Here is an 18,749-nt window from a genome sequence, read left to right on the forward strand (position 1 = left end):
TCATGACATTGGGTTGGTTCTGTTACTATATCCCCAGGCAAAAGTGCAAGAGCATAAGGAGCATAAGACTGTCCCCTCCGGCTCATGCAGAGTGCACTTTTAACTGTGCTGTGTCTGAATGACTGCAAGTTAGATGGCAGAATGAGGGGTGCCTATGTGCCTCTCCATTCCATCACTGTATTCATGGGGAAAGGTCTTTTATTCTCCAAAACAGAATACAGAGACCTGCTGCAATTCATGTAGAGCAGAGCAATTCTGAATTTAATTTAAAATATTAAGTAAGGTTTGAGAACATGGCTACAGCTAGCATCTTCTTTTTATTTTAATCTTAACTGTGTTCATTGATTTCTGATTTTGGAATTTGTAAAAATGCATTTTTTTGCAGTAAACAGACTGGCCTCTCGGTTTTCCAGAATGATGCTTAAAAATAGCAGCAGGACATTTGACCATGACGGAAACAATGGACTAGGTATGGAACATAATGAGTACTCTAATGTACATAGTTGAGTAGTTTAACCAGGCAGATCATTATCAGTTTACAGATCTACTAAGTTCAAGAATTTTGTTGCTAATTACAGCATAATGTAATAAATAAGTACAACATATGTAATAACTGAGAATACAATTTGCTCAGGTTCACTAACCTATAGGAATTAGTTCCATGCACATTACAAGTTGCACATTTCATGTTGTATATTACATGACATCCTTGTGGTGAAAGATTTATTTTCAGGTTATTGTTATCAGTGTATGAAACGCAAGCAAACATGGAAAAGAAAGATCAAAGGAATTAAAGAAAAATATCAATTACAGAGAACGAGGAGAGGTAAAGTAATCTCAGGGACAAACTTATTAACATTGCTTTCCCCTTAATGCAAATTTGATTAAAAACAGCGTTTTCCCAAACTGCAGATATTTTTTCTCATGTGCAGAAAGTATGGGATGTATTATACTTTATAATCTATGGTGTTTATTTGTTACAATGCAGTACAAAAATGTACAATTCTTCTGCACATTTTTGGAATCAGATACCCTCTTGTTATACCCCACAATTTAAATATTTTGCTTTAACTGCCCACATCAGAGTCCCTTCCTAGCACTGTCATTGCGATGCACAGCTCCCAGCACTTCATTCTCATGCTCAACTCCCAGCACCAGGCCTTGAACACATTGGTGAAAGGTCATAGTTTGGTTCACTTTCCACCCCATACAATAACAATGACCTAACAATAACTAACTGTAAATTAAATGTTGCTCTGTGGTCACTTAAAATTCCTTTTCTTTCTCAGAGTACCTTAGGAATAGGAACAGGAGGTTTAGACGTCCATCAATAACAATTAAAATTCTTCTAGAAAGTAAGTAAACTCAAAATGAATGCATTTGAAGGTATAGGAACCTAGCAAAGATGTACCCCACCCCCAATATTGACTAGTGTGTATAAATGAAAGGCATATTAAAAATGGCTTCCTGACTTTTGTAAGAATAAATGTTCCCTCTCTGTACACCATTGAAAATCAGTGATGCCTTTTGGCAGAGGTGCCCAGATTACCCACATGAAGTATAGCCATGGCACCACTTTAGAATCTACCACTTCAAATATTACATTGCCATGGAAAATGTAAGTTGATTGCATTACAGTAAGAGATGCTTTTTCTTACAAATCAGTGGCGGTACCGAGGAGGGTGATATCAGTAGATTCCAATTGGCGTTTTGGACACTCATGTGTTATAAGCTCACACTATAACACATAGCACATGGGCTGATATGATAGAAATTATGAGTACAATGCTATATGGAGTCCACTGCTTGTGATTAAAGCCTATGGGGTCTGTTTACTAAAGTGCGTTAAAATTGTCTAAGAGTTTCCGCAGGTTATCACGGCAAATATTCTGTCGCCAAAATATTTGCCGAGTCAACGCTTACTAAGCAGCGATGTGCGTGTAAATCACTGTGATCATTCGCGTTAATTACGTCAACGTTCCAATGTACGTTGGTGTTAATTTTAGGGAGTTGCAAATATTCTGGTGACAAAATTAACTTTGCGACTATTCTTGCTATAAAATAGTCTACTTTTATGGCGTTAAAGTTAGCGACTATTCATGCTAGAAAATTGTTTTATGGCTAATATTATGGCCGATTTTAATGACAAATATATGGGCTGATATGCTTCTTCAAAACTTGAGCAACTTTATTGAGTGAGTGTGTGTAAGAGTGAGTGTGTGTTCATCTGTCTTATTCATGTGTGTAAGAGTGAGTGTGTGTCTAACACTGTGCATATTTGTGTTTGTATGTTTGCCAAAAAAGTATGTGTGTGTTATTGAATATTTACACACATTTAAAATATCTTACATTTTTTTATTTTATTTAAAGAAAATGAAACTTATGGTGAGGAAGCCACCGGCTCAGTAGCACAGGAGGAAGGTGCTTCAACAGCTCATGAAGTAGCTCCTGACAGCGGACTGTTATAATAAAAGTTTATATGTTTGTTGTGTTTTGTTAATAAAGTTTTTCATTTGTTTGTTAATGTCCTTTAATTCTAGTAGTAAATAACTCTTGTTTAAGGCCTGCCTTATGCTGCCTTTGTGTGCTATACACATACTGCCCTTAGCTGCCTGTGTGTGCCATGCTCTGCCTACCCTACCCTGCCTGTGTGTGCCATACTCTGCCTGCCCTACCCTGCCTGTGTTTGCTATACTCTGCCTGCCCTATGCTGCCTGTGTGTGCCATACTCTGCCTGTGTGTGCCATACCCTCCCTGCCCTATGCTGCCTGTGTGTGCCATACTCTGCCTGCGCTACCCTACCTGTGTGTGCCATACCCTCCCTGCACTATGCTGCCTGTTTGTGCCATACACACAGGCAGCATAGGTCAGTCAGTACATACAATGTCTGAGGTGTGAACAGGTGAACAATGTGGGTGATTACAGTCTGAGGTGTGAACGATGCAGAGATTAAAAGGTGTGAACAGTACAGGGGATTACATATTTAAACAATACAGAGAAATTCTGAATTTACTTTCTTGAATTTATACACACACAGGAGACAAATATTAAGTAAAGCTTTGAGAACATGGCTACAGCTAGCATCTTCTTTTTATTTTAATCTTAACTGTGTTCATTGATTTCTGATTTTGGAATTTGTAAAAATGCAACTGCAATTATTTTGCAGTGAACCAACTGGCCGATCAGTTTGCAAAAATGTCATTGAAAAACAGAGAAAAGAGAAAAACAAAAAAATGGACCTTGGATCTTGAAAACAATGGACTAGGTATGGAATATAATGAGTACTCTAATGTACATAGTTGAGTAGTTTAACCAGGCAGATCATTATCAGTTTACAGAAAAAAGAAAAAAGAAAAATCCAAAGCATTAAAAAAAAATATAAGTTACAGAGAACAAGGAGAGGTAAAGTAATCTCAGGAACAAACTTATTAACATTGCTTTCCCCTTAATGCAAATTTGATTAAAAACAGTGTTTTCCCAAACTGCAGATATTTTTTCTCATGTGCAGAAAGTATGGGGTGTATTATACTTTATAATCTATGGTGTTTATTTATTACAATGCAGTACAAAAATGTACAATTCTTCTGCATATTTTTGGAATCAGATACCCTCCATGACGGAAACAATGAACTAGGTATGGAACATAATGAGTACTCTAACGTACATAGTTGAGTAGTTTAACCAGGCAGATCATTATCAGTTTACAGATCTACTAAGTTCAAGAATTTTGTTGCTAATTACAGCATAATGTAATAAATAAGTACAACATACAGTATGTAATATCTGAGAATACAATTTGCTCAGGTTCACTAACCTATAGGAATCCGTTCCATGCACATTACAAGTTGCACATTTCATGTTGTATATTACATGACATCCTTGTGGTGAAATATATTTATTTTCAGGTTATTGTTATCAGTGCATAAAACGGAAACAAACTTGGAAAAGAAAGATCCAAGGAATTAAAAAAAATATCGATTACAGAGAACGAGGAGAGGTAAACAATGTGGGTGATTACAGTCTGAGGTGTGAACGATGCAGAGATTAAAAGGTGTGAACAGTACAGGGGATTACATATTTAAACAATACAGAGAAATTCTGAATTTACTTTCTCCGTACGTCCCTAGGCAGCACAGGGTACCCTTGGGTTAATAACATCTTCCGTCTAGGCAGGATGGATGTAAAAAAAAAACTTAGGAGGAGTCTGCTGTGACTCCCCTTCCTGGTATTGACCCCTCCTCTTTCAGTTTTTTTTCCATCCTGCTCTAAGGAGGTAGGACTCTGGGAGTTCCACTCCCTTGATTCGTTATTTTACTTTATTTTACTTATTTGATTTTATTTTATTTTATTCTATTGTACATATGCCCCAACATGGCTTTTGGCATGCTACAGCGCTGCCTCACTGCCTGGGGCAAGCACAACCCAGGGGCATATCTCAAGGGCATGCTTCAGCGCTGCCTCATTGCCTGGGCAAGCACAACCACGGGGCATACCTCAAGGGCATGTTTCAGCGCTGCCTCATTGGCGGGGACAAGCACCCCACACTCGTCGCAAGGGCATGCCCCAGCGCTGCCCTATAGTGGAGGGGCCAGTACAACCCCCCATACACAACGGCATGCTTCAGCGCTGCCTGGTACCAAACACGGACCGCTACAGGGGAGCCGTATGTAGGCATGCTGCAGCGCTGCCTTGGCCCCCGGCACACAGAAATATCTTGGGCTGTCTCAAAAACGGCGGGCCAAGCCCCCCTGTCATATCGGCGCGCCGCGGCGCTGCCGGGGGGACGAGCCGCCATAGTTGGAAGGAGCAGCACGCAACCTTCCGCCCCACTACCGCTTCCTCCAGGGGTTCGCACCAAACCTACTTCCGGTGTCAGCGCTACCAGGAAGCGCTACGGCAGCAACCAGGCGGTAGTACACGGGCGCAATAGGTGTTACACAGCCACTAACACAGGCTTACAGAGACAGGGATAGCATTCCCAAGAGCACACAGGAGAATAGTTTCTGTCAACTGCTACTTTCAAAGTGCCTAGCATGGCGTCAGACCCACAATCCTTACAGGGTCAAGCAGGGGAACCTGCACATTTAGCTTCCCCTGCACCTAGCATAAACAAAAGACCCAGGACCAGACAACTTGTGCAGAAAGCCAAAAAGGGCAAAACTGAAACAGAACAGGTTAAGGAATCTGTAGTAGCACAGATACCAGAATGGTTCCAGCCCTTTCAGGCATCCCTTCTCACCATGTCAGCGTCTATAGAAAAACTAGCAACCCTGCAGGTGCACCAAGCTCTGTCCACTTCAAAATCACCACACTTAACTAACATACAAACAGAGGAGGAAGTTGAACCCTCCTCAGAGGAGGAAGGAGTACTGCAAGAGGACTCCAGTGATTGGGAGGACTCAGATGCACCTCCACAAACTTCAGGTTTGGCACAAAAGCCTCAAGCTGAGGCAGTTCAGGGGTTATTATCTGATATGTTCCTCACACTGGATATTCAGGAAGAACACAAGGAAACCAAGACCCTAGATAAACTATTTGGGTCCCCACTAAAGAAACAAAAGAACTTCCCGGTACATGAGACTGTACAAGAAATCATCAAAAAGGAATGGAAGACTCCAGACAGGAAACTCATTAAAGACAAGCGAATGGAGACATTATACCCGTTCGAACATTCTCACAAAGACCAGTGGGAATCGGTCCCCAAGGTAGATGCACCGGTAGCGAGATTAGCAAAACGCACCACCATTCCACTCGAGGATGGCACATCATTTAAAGACCCCATGGACCGCAAAGCGGAAAACCTGCTAAAGAACATATTTTCCACCGCCATAACTACATTCAAACCTACCATAGCGTCGGCATGTGTGGCCAGGACCACGGTATTATGGTTGGAAGAAGCTTTAGCCGGCTTACCACAAGGAGAACCGACATCCGATCTACTCTCAAAAGCCCTCAACGCGGTACACTTTCTATGCGATGCCTCCATGGACATGATTCAGCTGGCGGCTAAAGCATCGGCCCTCGCTGTTGGCGCCAGACGCGCCCTCTGGTTAAAGACATGGAGTGCAGACCAAGCCTCCAAAAAGAATTTGCTGGCGCTTCCGTTCTCGGGGACCTCGCTCTTTGGTCCAGAACTAGACCCCTTAATCATTTCTTACCACAGGACAAGAAACCCAGAGCTCCAAATTCACAAATAAGGCGACCATTTCGCTCCTCAACATTCGGAAGACGCTCTCCACAACATAACAGACAACAGCCATACAATGCCAACAGTAAGAATTTTCGTCCCCAAAAGAAAACGACGTGGAACTACCAGAGATGCCCCACCAAGGGCAGTCAAGACAAACAGGACCAATGAAGCCAAAGCCCCTCCCGGTACAGAGGAGGCGGTCGGGGGGCGCCTGCTAAAATTTCAGGAGATCTGGCTCCAGCATACTTCAGATGCATGGGTCCACAACATCATAGCAGAGGGCTACAGCCTACAATTTCAAATTACCCCTCCAACACGCTTCCTACCCTCAAAAACGTCACCAACAACAAGGGAAACATTGCACAAGGCAGTAAGGGAGTTACTGCAGTCCAACACTATCACCCCAGTACCACAGGATCAGCAACACAAAGGGTTCTATTCAAATCTTTTCCTGATACCCAAGAAGGACGGATCCTTGCGTCCGGTACTGGACCTCAAACGGCTCAATACTTATCTCCAAGTTCAGTCCTTCAAGATGGAGTCCCTAAGATCAGTGATATCCAACGTAGAGAAAGGGGATTTCTTTACGTCAATAGCCTTGAAGGACACGTACCTCCACATCCCCATACACGTAGACCACCAACAGTATCTGAGATTCGCTATAGGGGACCAACATTACCAGTTCCAGGCATTACCATTCGGGTTAGCGACAGCGCCCCGTGTATTCACAAAAGTGATGGCGGCACTGGTGGCATATATGCGACAACAAGACCTCTGCTTAATCCCCTATCTGGACGATATTTTGGTCAGGGCTCCCTCTCTACCAGTATCTATATCAGACACAAAAAGATGCGTACAAGTCCTGGAACAGCACGGGTGGAGGATACACCCCACCAAAAGCTCCTTACAACCATCCCAGTCCATAATTTTCCTGGGCGTACAGTTCGACTCTACACAACACAGAGTATTCCTAACAAAGGAGAAACAAATCACACTCATGACAGCAGCAAAACAGGCCATAGAACAGCCACAAATGAAAGTCAGAGGATGCATGAGAATTCTAGGCCTGATGACATCGGCCATAGAGACAGTGCCCTTTGCCCAATTCCACATGAGAACACTACAATTGGAATTCATCAAAAAGTGGCATCAAGCATATCACAACCTCGAATCCTACATCACCATTTCTCACGAAGCAATAGAATCCCTACGGTGGTGGTGCAAGGAACAGAACCTTCGCAAAGGAAAACTATGCTCCATACACTCCTGGCACATAGTCACCACAGACGCCAGCCTCTCCGGATGGGGAGGTGTTTACTCACACAGAACAGTACAGGGACTTTGGTCCCTTCCGGAAACCAAGTTGCACATAAATGTCCTGGAACTCAGAGCCGTAGCTCTGGCACTAAGGCTTTGGGAAGTACTACTAAGAGGCCAACCGATAAAGATCAAATCGGACAATGCTACGGCCGTAGCATACATCAATCATCAGGGCGGCACACACAGCAAGAGAGCTTGGAAAGAAACCGCAAAGATCCTCTCTGGGTAGAGTCCAACGACTGTCGCCTCACAGCAGTCTACATACCAGGACAACTCAACGACGAGGCAGACTTTCTAAGCCGAAATACCCTAGACCCAGGGGAATGGTCCCTAAACAAGGAAGTATTCCACCAACTCACAGCCAGATGGGGCACACCACAAGTAGACCTCATGGCAACAAAGTTCAATTACCAGGTGCCACAGTACTTCTCCAGATACCGGGACTACCAGGCCACGGCGATAGATGCAATGAAAACACCATGGGAATTCGACCTGGTATACATTTTCCCACCAATCCCCATGATACACCCAGTGTTGAGGAGACTACAGCTGTCCCAGACAACAGCGATAGTCGTAACACCTTTCTGGCCACGCCGAGCATGGTTCTCAGACCTACGACGGATGTCAGTAGACCAACCCTGGCGGCTACCACTGAGACACGACCTTCTACTACAGGGACCCTGCCGGCACCCCAACCTAGCCTGGCTCTCCCTGACGGCATGGCTATTGAAGCCTCTATCTGGAAGGACAAGGGATTCTCGGATGAAGTGACCAACACACTAATACAAGCAAGAAAGAGATCCACATCAACAGCCTACCATCGAGTCTGGCTCACCTATATCTCGTGGTGTAACCAAATGTCATTGCCCTACAAGGACTCCCAGATACACCACATACTCGAATTCCTACAAAGGGGTCTCGAACACGGGCTGGGGGTGAATTCTCTCAGAGTACAAGTATCCTCCCTCTCAGTACTGTTTCAAAAACAAATAGCATCTCACCCAGATGTTAGAACATTCATACAAGCAGCGGGACATATAAGACCCCCATACCGCCAACCTCTTCCACCATGGAACTTAAACATCATACTGAGAGCACTACAAGAGCCACCCTTCGAACCCATGGTGTCTATTAACCTCAAACTGCTCACATGGAAAACAGCATTTCTCCTGGCTATATCATCGGCTAGGAGAGTATCAGAAATAGGGGCCCTTAGCCACAAACCCCCATTCTGCATCTTCCATCAGGACAAGGTAGTCCTTCGAACAGTGCCGGCGTTCAGACCCAAGGTGACATTGCAATTCCATTTGAACCAGGAAATCGTCCTGCCCTCACTCTGTCTGAAACCGTCCAATGGTAAGGAAAGACTCCTCCACAACCTAGACGTGGTGAGAGCCTTAAAATTCTACATACACAGAACCTCAGACATCAGAAAGTCAGAAGCTTTATTCATCCTATACGGTAATCTGCACCAAGGCCAACAAGCCACCAAAATTTCCATCGCTAGATGGATCAAGGACTTAATTACAACTATCTATACCTCAAAGAAACTGGAGGTCCCATTCAGGGTTTCAGCACACTCAACAAGAGGTCTCAGCACTTCCTGGGCACTCCACAACCAGGCTTCAACGGAACAGATCTGCAATGCTACCACTTGAGCATCTATGCATACGTTCACTAAGTTCTATCAGTTCAACGTTTTCGCATCGGCTGATGCAGCTTTCGGAAGAAAGGTCCTTCAAGCAGTTACAACAAGTTAGGGTCTGATGCCATGTTAGCACATATAGACCCCCTTTTCTTTTTTATAAATCACAAGTTTCTCCCCACCCTCTATACAAAAGCTTTGGGACTCACCCAAGGGTACCCTGTGCTGCCTAGGGACGTACGGAGAAAAGGAGATTTGTTATACCTACCGTTAAATCCTTTTCTCGTAGTCCCGTCACGGCAGCACAGGGAGTTCCCATCCCTCATTCTAAGACAGACCACAATACCTCTCACAACAAACACTCAATACTAATCAGCAGCTATGTTAATGGAAACTGAAAGAGGAGGGGTCAATACCAGGAAGGGGAGTCACAGCAGACTCCTCCTAAGTTTTTTTTTTACATCCATCCTGCCTCCTAGACGGAAGATGGTATTAACCCAAGGGTACCCTGTGTTGCCGTGACGGGACTACGAGAAAAGGATTTAACGGTAGGTATAACAAATCTCCTTTTCTTGAATTTATACACACACAGGAGACAAATATTAAGTAAAGCTTTGAGAACATGGCTACAGCTAGCATCTTCTTTTTATTTTAATCTTAACTGTGTTCATTGATTTCTGATTTTGGAATTTGTAAAAATGCATTTTTTTGCAGTAAACGAACTGGCTATTAAGTTCTCCAAACTAACGATTCAGAGAGAAAGAACATCAACGTTAGATCTGGAAAGAATAGGTATGGAACATAATGAGTACTCTAATGTACATAGTTGAGTAGTTTAACCAGGCAGATCATTATCAGTTTACAGATCTACTAAGTTCAAGAATTTTGTTGCTGATTACAGCATAATGTAATAAATAAGTACAACATATGTAATAACTGAGAATACAATTTGCTCAGGTTCAGTAACCTATAGGAACCAGTTCCATGCACATTACAAGTTGCACATTTCATGTTGTATATTACATGACATCCTTGTGGTGAAATATATTTATTTTCAGGTTATTGTTATCAGTGCATAAAACGGAAACAAACTTGGAAAAGAAAGATCCAAGGAATTAAAAAAAAATATCGATTACAGAGAACGAGGAGAGGTAAAGTAATCTCAGGGACAAACTTATTAACATTGCTTTCCCCTTAATGCAAATTTGGGCCTAAAAATTTTGTTGTGAGGGGCCCTGTGATTTCTGATGGTGGCCCTGTGTATGAATGTATATATATATAATATATTAAACAACATCTTGTAATATTATCGCACAGAACTAGAACAGGATGATGTACGGGCCCTAGACGCTCCAGAGGCCCCAGATGCTCCAGAGGCCCAAGATGACTGGGAAGACTGGATAGCAGAACCTCCTGAGGATCCCCATGAGGGACCATCAAATCGGACTGAAGATGTGGGGACCCAAACAACACCTGAGCGGCCAGACCCAACACTTCAGTCAGTTCAGGAGGACATTGCCTCCATAAAGTCATCCATGGCAAAAATGCAGCAGGACATTGCTGAGCTCAAGGCCAGCAAGGCCCAACTTTTTTAAATAGTATTTATATATATAAAAGTTAATATATTCTTTTATTATTATTATTATTATTTTTAAGGTATGGGGATCCAAATTACAGATGGCTTATCTGGAAAAGGTCCCAAGCATTCTGGATAATAGATCCTATACCTGTACTAAGCAAACTCATATGTCCAACTTACTACTTATTTGGCAAAAATATGTATAATTTAACATTTACCTTTTATTGAATATGCCTCCATGTGCATTCTCTCCCTAACCCCACATATGTAGTTCTACCCCCACCACAAATATGCCATTCTCTTCCACTCCCCGCTTCTCTTGTGAAGTTCTGGCCTCCATTCTTGAGTTTTCATAAGCCATTCTGCTTTTAGCCCAAAAGCCATCCACACCTGCTTAACCCCATTCAGGTCCCTTGCTCTCTGCATTTTAGGGTAAAGAAAAGCCCTCCCACCCGCACTTTTGCACAGAATCCTTGGAAGTCAGTGGAAACCACAAGAGGTAGTTGGGAGGTTAATTTTTTACACCAGCAGCAAATCCACTAAGTCTCACATTACCTTTAGGTTAGTCTGTATATGGCCGATCTAGCCTCCCCAAACAAAAAAGTCACCCTCCACCTATGGTTCTGCTATGCCGGTTGTGCCTTATTTACTACTCTGAAGGTGTATTGGCATGCACAGGGTTAAGTCAACTGCTCTGACTCTAAGCAAGCCTGAAAGCATTGAGTCAGAGCCGACCCATAACACTAATACTTTTAAACCACCAATATGCTGGTGGACGTGTTTAGAAGCAGAAATAAAGAGAGATTCAGCAGCCCCCATTACACAGCCTGATATATGTCAAAAAGTAAATCTCTTCTGTAGGAAATAAATAAGGCGAAGGCTGAGGCGGCGGCAGCTAATAAACCAATCAGGAAACACCTGCAGAACAGTGAGTGGAACATAATCTTATACGAACATGTGAAGAAGCTCAGAGGCAATTAAGGACATTAAACACTGTAAATTTCCCAGATTTTACTGTGAAACGGCAGATGCTCCAGTAGTTTCTGGGGCTTGAAGGTTCTGGTCTCATGCAATAAAAAGGGTAGCATAGAGAATATGGATCAGTGGCTAAAAAATAAGCAGTGTTTCATGACAGCAGGGGAGGCAACTCAGGGGCCTTATTCTGTTAGGGGCCACACAGTGCAGAAGCTGAATGCCAAGGAAGCTCTGCCACATATGGCAGTAACGGTGCTGTAAATCTCATTTTATCTTACATGTAAGATTTTTTCCCCCTTTAAGGTATTTTGGGCTCATAGTTAGTCTGACAATGAGACTGAGCAAATTGTAAAATTGCATTTCAGCATTAGATAATAGAGCTGACAGCGGGCTCCAGTTGCTGGGGCTCCTACAATCAACTATATCCAAGAGGCGAAAATACACAGTTAAGGTAAAAAAAAAATCAATGCACAGAATCAAGATGTTACAAACGTGCAGAAAATCATTTGGCTGACGCCGTGTTCCATAATTATTTAGAAAGGATTTGTTGGTCTTCAGAAAAACAATAAGGTTTATTACAGACAGAGCAGTATACAGTGTAAGTATACAGTGTAAAAGTGATGTCCAAAGCATGCTCATGCAGCAGCAGTTAAAGGGAAAATAAACTTTCCAAAGCAGCATTGTTATACCCATAGGTCGATGGACTACAACCAGTGTTATCGGGTGTTAATGCATGGTGGGAGCTGTCCAGCAACCATTGGGATCAGCAAAAAAGCTTTATCCATGTCCTTTAGGAACAGCAGCTTAAATGATGCAAAAAGATCCTCCCAGTGTTGGACTGGCCCAGCAGGACACCAGGAAAGCCCCAGTGGGTCCAGGTGTCAGTAGTCCCACCAGCTTACCCAACTATATTGCCTTATATGCCTATATCTTTGTTATTCCTTTTTCTGTATGGGAACAAAGAGGAGAAATGGAGAGAAAGCTATATGACAGTAGATAAAGAGAATAAGGAAGGTGAAAATGGAGAAAAGGAAAAATATTTGTAGAGTGGGTCTATGGTCTAAGATTTCTGGTGGGCCACTGGCACCCTAGTCCAACCCTGGATGTCTCAATAAGAATCCTGCCTACTCCTCACCAAAGACTAAACTATTTTGTTCTAGCTCTGAGTACATGTATCTGGATATATTGGTCTTTGATGGGAGGTAGCAGCAGGTTGACCCTATTGTTGCAGAAGATAAATACCACCCTTTAAACTGACTCTCTTGGTTGGTACTGAAGGCAGGTAGAACAGATAAGGCAAGGCAGGCCAGGCAAGGTAGCCATACCAAGGCAAGGTGGCAGGCCATCAGGAACACATCTACATGCTGATGCACGGCTCACCCTGACAGGATTTTTAAACATGTCCAATAGACATCTGAGTGATTTCCAGGCAGAAATTGGTGATAAGCTGTTGACCTTTTATCGAGGTGTATGGCCACCTTTACTGCTGGAACTGGTAATGGGATAAACAAAACTCAGTTATAGTCATGGCATGGTCAAGGCAGGTAAGAATCAGATATAGGCAAGAGTCAAGGGATTTAGTATTAGAAGAGGGCACATAGAAATGTACATGGACCTACAATCAATTTAAATTAGTGACAGTGCATTGGTGGTGTGAAAATACTCCTAATAGCTCTGGAACCTGTTGTACCTGGTGCTTGGGCCCCTTTCTTGGTGGGCATCCTGGTTTCCATATACTTGTCTGCCAACTGGGCAGCTTCTTCTACAGTCTGTGGCTCACATAGTTACATAGGGTTGAAAAAAGACCAGAGTCCATCAAGTTCAACCCATCCAAGTAAACCCAGCACACACAACCCACACCTATCAATCTATATACTCACATACATAAACTATATATACAACCCCTAATACTAACTGTAGATATTAGTATCACAATAGCCTTGGATATTCTGATTGTTTAAGAACTCATCCAGGCCCCTCTTAAAGGCATTAACAGAATCTGCCATTACCACATCCCTAGGAAGGGCATTCCCCAACCTCACTGCCCTCCCCGTGAAAAACCACCTACGCTGCTTCAAATGGAAGCTCCGTTCCTCTAATCTAAAGGGGGGGCCTGTGGTGCGCTGATTGTTTTTATGGGGAAAAAAGAACATCCCCCAACTGCCTATAATCCCCTCTAATGTACTTGTACAGAGTAATCATGTTCCCTCGCAAGCACCTCTTTTCCAGAGAAAACAACCCCAACCTCGACAGTCTAACCTCATAGTTTAAATCTTCCATCCCCTTTATCAGTTTAGTTGCGTGTCTCTGCACTCTCTCCAGCTCATTAATATCCTTCTTAAGGACTGGAGCCCAAAACTGCACTGCATACTCAAGGTGAGGCCTTACTAGGGACCTATAAAGGGGCAAAATTATGTTTTCATGCCCTGAGTCAATGCCCTTTTTTATACAAGACAGCACTTTATTTGCTTTAGTAGCCACAGAATGACACTGCCTGGAATTAGACAACTTGTTATCTACAAAAACCCCTAGATCCTTCTCCATTAAGGATACCCCCAACACACTACCATTCAATAGATAGTTTGCTTTATATTATTTCTTTATATTATTTCTACCAAAATGCATAACTTTGCACTTATCAACATTGAACCTCATTTTCCAGTTTGCTGCCCAGTTTTCCAATTTTGTCAAATCGCTCTGCAAAGCGGCAGCATCCTGCATGGAACTTATAGTTTTGCACAATTTTGTGTCATCAGCAAAAATAGAAACAGTACTGTCTATGCCCACCTCCAGGTCATTAATAAACAAGTTAAAAAGCAAAGGACCAAGGACTGACCCCTCCGGTACTCCACTAACCACACTGGTCCCCCCGTGATAATAAGTTTCCCACCCCTTCTTGCTTAATTTTTTTTACTATTCACATAATTAAAAAATAATTTTGGATTCTTTTTACTCCTAGCTGCAATATCCCTTTCCATCTCTATTTTAGCTTGCCTGATAGCTTTTTTGCATGCTTTATTTGCTTCCTTGTACCTGATGAAATTTTCTGCTGTCCCAGCTAACTTGAATGCTTTAAAAGCACGTCTTTTCTTACCAACCTCGACACTAACACTTTTATTCAGCCATAAAGGTTTTGCTTTGCGGTGCCTCTCCTTGCTTACAAGGGGAATATACTGTTGTGTATACCTGCAAAGCAATGTTTTAAAGATGTTCCATTTTCCTTCTGTGTCTAACCCCATGAAAAGCCTTTCCCAGTTGACACATTGCAGAGATGCCTAAAATTGTGTTTTACTTACTCCCTTATAGAGCTGTCTCTGCAGCATTATCTCAAAGGAGACCATGTCACTGTTCCCCAAATGCTCACCCACACAAATGTTAGAGATGAGTTCAGTATTATTAGATATTACCAGGTCCAAAATAGTCATTTCTAGTAGGTCCTTGAACTGCCTGAAATAAAAAGTTGTCATTTAGCATATTTACAAACCTACTAGCTTTTTCTGACATAGCCACCCCATTACTCCAGTCAATGTCCGGATAATTAAAGTCCCCCCACAACTTGACCCAGTTTTGAAGCCTCCTCCATTTGCAACAATAGCTGGGTCTCAAGATTGTCGATTGAAAGCAGTGTTGCAACTTGTTCCTCTAGTGCTCTAACGCGAGCCTCTAAAGTGGCAATTCGCTTACATCCACAACAGAGGTATGCACTTTGGAACTGTTGTTCCACAACTGCATACATGTGGCAGGCTGTGCACTGTGTCAGACCTTCAATGTTGCTGCCACTCATTCTCCCAGTTACAAGAACAGTTAAACAAAAATAGGTGAAAGGACTTGTAGTAAATACAAACTTAGTACCTTGTTTATAACGCTCTTAGTGTTTAACTCCTGAGTTTATAACTCCACTTACAGAGCCCCCACTTCAAGAGCAATCACTTACAGAGCACCTACCACCAGAGCAAGCTCCACTGGAGTGCCAGTGGTTCTATTTATACAGTCTGTTAAGGTCAACTAATCAAACCCCACCCACCTCAAACTGAGGTTAATTACAAAGGAATGTAACTTCTGGCAAACCTGCTGTAAGCCTTATAGTTCACCCAAACTTTGTAAATTAGCACCAAAAAAAACCCAATTACTTTTGAAAAAAAATTAAACCCAACAGTTAAAAAACACAATGATTTTGATAAAAGTTAATAAAGAATACTTATCCCTTTTTGTTGAATTGAAAAGCAAGTTGATTCAACCAGCCACCAGCCTGTTAGTAACGGTCACGGTCTCACAACCCACTCTCGGACTCCTGGGGGGCACCGCTCCAAAAATTGCTCTTTCAGGCATAATTGCCTTAAGTCCTCCATTGTTTCAGCCCCAGACCCTTTAACCCACTTGTCAAGGGCCCTTGATAACTTATTACCAAATTCAAGGTAAGCATCCTGGGGGGTCTTTAGCAGTGACCAGAATGTTTGCCGGTAAAACTCTGGGGTGATAGCATAACAGATCAGCAATGCTTGTTTAATCTCCTCATAGTCCAGTCTTTGTTCATCAGACAAGGCCCGAAATGCAGCACTTACCCTTCCAGTTAGCTTGCCAGAAAGGATTCGGGGCCAGTCCTCTTCTGAGATGTTATGGGCCCTGCACATAATTTCAAATGTCTCTAGAAAGGCATCAATGCTGTCCTGTCCTTCTTGAAATGTGGGGAAGGCAGTGGCTAGCTTCAGAATATCTCATGCCCGACTCTCCACTGAGGACACTGATAGCCTACCATGCTCCCCTAAGCCAGGGGTCCCCAACCGCCGGGCCGCGGACCAGTTCCGGGCCGTGGACGTCATGGCAGTGGGCCGCAGAGCACCCCCTCTCTCCAGCGCATCGCATGTATTACGCGCCGCGCCCCGCCCCTGTCCTCCGGTCCGTGGAAATTTTTTTTCCTGCCTTCCGGGCCGTGGTGCTGAAAAGGTTGGAAACCCCTGCCCTAAGCCATGTCCTTCACGGGCCACCTCCTCCTGCACCCTTCTCATCAACTCCATCTTTTCTGCGATAGTCAGCTCCTCACTGAACAATTCCAGCCTTTGTTTAAACACCTCTCCAACCCTGTCTCTGGTGGGGTTGGCAGGTGGCCCCCAAGCCACTTCAGGGGCCCCAGCAACAGCTACATCTGATGTAACAGTCTCAGCATCTGAATGTAGGAGGGGCAGCAGTAAAGCAATAATTTCTGCCTTTTTCTTCCCTTCTGGGGCTATGGCCCTGCTGCGACTCCACTTTCTCAGAGTGGCAAAGGTTAACTCCTCCAGTTCCTGCCTGCGCATGGTGCCCAGTGCGTTATCCCAATGCTGCCACCAGGTTTTGTGATGTCCCTGAGCACGAGACCAGTCTATGGGCACATAAGCAGCACAGGGGCAGGTAACGGTACAACAAAGCTTTATTAACAAGCAATCCCTTAAGTTCAAAACAAGGTATAACTGCTTAACAGGAGCACAACTGCAGGGAGTATTTGTGGCCTAGTCCCTCTTGCATTGCCCAGCCTCAGGCAGCAGGCTCACATGTACGTGGCAGTTATTTAGTAGATCTGGGCCACCAGTCAGGTTTGAGACACAGCCCAGTAATGAGGGTAGCTCTCCCTGCTGTAAGTGCTGTATGGTCTCTGTACATAAGGTCCCTTATAATAGTCACTTGCAGCTCCTAGGCAGCCCAGTAACAGCTCACCTCCCAGTGAGTCTCCCAGTTGCACTTCTGTGGGTGTGGGGATAACTGGAAGATTAATGCTGGAGTATAACTCAGGAGACAGTGCTGAGGAAATGCAATCCAAAAGGAGGGGACGCCGCAGCTTATCCTACTATGCTTTGCAGCCACCAGTCCCCACTGCAGCTAGCCTTTCCAACAGCTTCTCTCTCAGCAGCAACTTCCTCTCTCCTCTGACCTCTCAGAGCTAACTGCTTCCTGTCCATGGGACCTCCCGGCCCCTCCCTCCTGAGCCAGCAGCTTCCAGCATTTTGCATTGGTGACAGTAAGGTTTTAAAGGAGAAGGAAAGGTTAAATCACTGGGGAGTGCCAACATTTTAGGCACCCCTCCCCCCCAGTGATTTTAATCACTTATCTTATACCCTGGGTTGGTGCTCCTGTTAGGAGAAAACCTCACCAGCCCGGGGTAGCTGCGAACAAACAATCCTCTTCCTCCTGTTTTCTTTCTTCGTGATCTTGGGGCCTATGCGCAGTAGAGTTAAAGTTCAGCTTTTCACTCTACTGCGCATGTGCAAAGGGGTGCAAAGACAGGAGAAGGATGAGGTTCGCTCTCTTGCAGCTACCCGGGGCTGGTGCAGTTTTCTCAGGAGCACCAGCCCGAGGTATAATGTAAGCAATTACAATCTGTGGGGGGTGCCTAACAATTTGGTACCCCCCCTTTCCTTCTTAAATATTTAATACCGATTTTTACACCCCCTGTGAGCCTTACACTGGGGAGTGCAATGGTGGATCTATATTTTTATTTTCCTGTCGAATAAAGGACCACATCGGCTCCAATGGCTCATATTCCCTTTGTTGTAATTCAGTCATTTGGCTCTAGGGCCAAGCTATCGGATTAGCCTGATATCACTCACCTAAGAGGATAAGAGAGTGCCGTCATAGACTTTGTAAGGTAAGAATCAGACCTGAAGAGGTCTATGGCAAGAGAAACCAGATAAGAGAGTGCCATCATAGACTTCATATGGTCAGAATCAGACATGAAGGAGTCTAAGGGTGAAGACACACGGAGCTACCATTTGCAGCTACTTGTCACAGCTACAGAAATAGATAATGCTGATCATTAACTGATAATTGTCTCTACATGTGTTTTAGCAGAGGCAATTCTCAGTATTGTCTATGGCAGGGTATTTTCTGGGGTTTAGTAGCTGTGACAAGTAGCTGCTACTAAGCAGCTCCATGTGTCTTTAAGCTAATGCAGGAAAAAGCAGATAAGAGAGTGACATTATAGACTTCATACAGTCAGAATCATACTCAAAGGAATCTAAGGGCTGTGACAGACAGGGAGATTAGTCGCCCGCAACAAATCTTCCTTG

The 18,749-nt window shown here is 43.7% G+C and overlaps 1 long non-coding RNA gene across 2 annotated transcripts; it reads left to right on the top strand.

Annotated features, from left to right (window-relative positions):
* The first annotated feature begins 297 nt into the window (after positions 1-297).
* On the top strand, positions 298-2,524 carry LOC116409692. 2 transcript variants are annotated; one of them, XR_004221915.1, is made up of 3 exons: positions 298-826; positions 1,290-1,355; positions 2,371-2,524. It is a non-coding gene; the product is annotated as an uncharacterized LOC116409692 (long non-coding RNA). The 2 variants fall into 2 exon arrangements; XR_004221914.1 differs by having other exon boundaries at positions 298-1,355.
* Positions 2,525-18,749: the final 16,225 nt, after the last annotated feature.

This window comes from Xenopus tropicalis, chromosome 3 (assembly GCF_000004195.4).
Source record: "Xenopus tropicalis strain Nigerian chromosome 3, UCB_Xtro_10.0, whole genome shotgun sequence".
In the NCBI taxonomy this organism is placed as follows: Eukaryota; Metazoa; Chordata; class Amphibia; order Anura; family Pipidae; genus Xenopus; species Xenopus tropicalis.